The sequence below is a fragment of the Bufo bufo genome, chromosome 6 (assembly GCF_905171765.1).
Source record: "Bufo bufo chromosome 6, aBufBuf1.1, whole genome shotgun sequence".
Classification (NCBI taxonomy): domain Eukaryota; kingdom Metazoa; phylum Chordata; class Amphibia; order Anura; family Bufonidae; genus Bufo; species Bufo bufo.
The window spans coordinates 360,207,908-360,211,166 of NC_053394.1; positions in this window are offsets into that span (position 1 = coordinate 360,207,908).

A 3,259-nucleotide genomic window follows, 5' to 3' on the forward strand; every position below is an offset into this window, starting at 1 on the left:
CTCCGGTCTTATGGTCGCAATAAAAGATTGGATGATGTGAGATGCTGCCGGTGCCATTCTTATTTTTCGCTATACTCCGGATAGGTCATCGGTATGTGATCAGTGGGGGCTTCGCCAACCGGCTGTTTGAGAAGTCACCAGCGCTCGCAGTAGCACAGCGGCCTTATCTCAGCTTTTCCTAGGCCGAGTGACGTCACATTTGTCGGTCGCATGGCCTAAGCACAGCTCAGCGCCGTTGAAGGGAATGGGGCTGAGCTGCTATACCACGCACAGCCTCAATGGTGAGCTGAGAGAAGGCCGCCACGCTACTGTGAAGCCGGTGCCTTCTACAGATCCCGGGTGTCGGACCCCGAACGATCAGATACTGATGACTTATCCAGTCAGAAAAAATATCTCGTAAAACACTTGTAAAGGGGGATAGCCCATGATCAACGTAGCAAGTTAAAATATGATGTCATATAGTACATGACAACCTCTTTCTAACAAAGCTAGAACCAGCCCTGTACCTCACATGGATCCAGAGATCTCCTCATTCATTGTTCCAATTGATCCTGGATTTATTTCAGGCTGGCGTCTCAGTGGGCGTGTCCTTTTTCTGATTGTAGCAGAAGAGGAACGGAACTGAAAATGGGCATCCACCTCACTGAGGCGGACAGAGAAATTAGAAAAAGAACAAACAACAGGTGGCGCTGTACAGATGGATTTCATTGAATAACTCAATAGGTAAAGAAAATTATTAATTACATGCAATTACAAAAGTATTTAGATCAAGGTGCTGGCTTGAAAAAAAAAGTCGAATATTTTTCCTGGGATAACCCCTTTAAGACCGGCATTACGGACTTTGCTGCACTGTGCACAGTGGTTGGCTAACTGTTTGTAACCTAAATAAAATTAAATCATTGGAGACTCAATTTATGTTTTTATTGAAGGACTTCCTTTAAAGTGCTCCGCTCGCACAGCACGTGCCCAGGGCATACTGATTACGAAATGCTTCTGGCGCTGATTAGATTCCTCGCCTCCCCACCCCACCCCCTTCTCATCTCTCTCCAAGAGCAGAGGTGATTTATGAGTACATTACTCCTGGCCCTGATGAAATCTGTATGTGGAACGGCTTTGCTTGTTTTGTACAGAGTGTATACTGTATGGTAGGTTGATGTCTATGGGTTGTTTTGTTGACTTGTGGCGAACAGTAGGAGGTGCACAATGACATTCATTGGGGCAGTCCTATTAAAGCATGAAGCATTTTATTCCATGAGATGCTGGGTTTTTCTATGGTTTCATTTTTCGATTATAGCTTTTATTCCGCTTTTGTAGCATGAAGTCGCAAATTACGGTGCACGCCATCATTTGTGACTTTTTCGCTTTTCAACGCCGGTTTGACCTTCTGGCACCAGGGCTGGGACAAGGTCAACCACCAACAGAGGCTGAGCTTCCCAAGTGCGCCCCCCCCCCCCCCCCCATCAACTTGTGGAGTCTTTACTAAATACTTACTGTTGTAATCACACATAAGTATGCGCAGTTTAATGATTATGTACCGATTAACTATAGCTGTAAACAAATGCACAACCTCTTTAGATCCATATAAAGAAAGAAATAAAGTGCAAAAACAAGTCATATAAGACAATAACCACATAATCTTAATATAAACATAATCCCGTCAACAAGACAGAATAAAAACTAGCAAGTTTTGCATCAAAAACTGTATAGTTTTGTGGTCAGCAAAATTCCAAGTGAAAAACAGATACGGGTGTAAATTACAGTGCAACTTTTCTTGCCTTCATTGAAGCAAATTGGTCGATCACCCTTTCAAAGTCAATTTGCTTTGCCATTGCATATTCAATGGAAAGAATGGCAAGATTTGAAAGTCTCTCTTGTCCCATACTTCCACAATATGACAATATAGTGGAAAATACTAGCACTACACAGATTCTGCAAACCATAAGTGATTAAAAGTACATAAATATTGACTCACAGGGCGACTCAAGGGTGAATCAAAGGCGACGTCTTCTTTGATTGGAATCAGTCTTTTTCTGGCCACCACTCGTCTCCGCAGAATCTGCAAAACTAATAGTTTAGGCTTCTCATTCCATGATTCCAGCACCATCCCCACCTCTGTACAAACTCCCAATGCGTATTGCCCCACACAGTAATAAAGCCCACTAAACATGGCAACACAGAGAAAAGGAATCTGTACTATATGACAGCACAGATGGGGGAGCCTGTACTATATGGGGGCTGTACTATATTGGGGCACAGAGGAGGGAAATGAAAATAAATGCAGACTTGTATGACTTTAAAGGGGTTGTCCTGTTATTTAAAATGTATCCCCCATCCACAGGATGGGACTCCCTGAGCGATCTCCAGATCGAGCAGGTCTGTGGATGACAACACTGTTATGTGGGATCTGTGGATGGCACCATTATGGGGGGATCTTTCGATGACACTGGTTTGGAGGATGTGTGGATGACACTGCTATGGGGGATCTGTGGTGGATGACACTGCTATGGGAAATCTGTGGTGGATGACACTGCTATGGGGGATCTGTGGTGGATGACACTGCTATGGGGGATCTGTGGTGGATGACACTGCTATGGGGGATCTGTGGTGGATGACACTGCTATGGGGGATCTGTGGTGGATGACACTGCTATGGGGGATCTGTGGTGGAGGACACTGCTATGGGGGATCTGTGGTGGATGACACTGCTATGGGGGATCTGTGGTGGATGACACTGCTATGGGGGATCTGTGGTGGATGACACTGCTATGGGGGATCTGTGGTGGATGACACTGCTATTGGGGGATCTGTGGTGGAGGACACTGCTATGGGGGGATCTGTGGTGGATGACACTGTTATTGGGGGAATCCCCCCCATAACAGGGTCCGTGTAGGAATGACCCCCAAATACAAGGGGTGAGGCTGTGGTGCTGTATCTGCTTTTATGATGACAGCGCTAGCGGGCACCGGTTATATAGTTAATAAGATTATATCCAGTGAGCGGGGGGGTGTAGTAGAATATAGTCACATTGCACGGGCCCTGCTGTCATTATGAAAGCAAATGCGACCCCCACACCTCTTTTATTGGTGGTCAGTAAATGGGTCTGTGACAGACCCATTTACTGACCACCAATAAAAGAGGTGTGGGGTCGCATTTGCTTTCATAATGACAGCAGGGCCCGTCGCCCGTGCAATGTGACTGTATTCTACTACTATAAAAGCAAAGCTCTGCAGATGTGACTGTATTGGGTCAGTCAATCACTA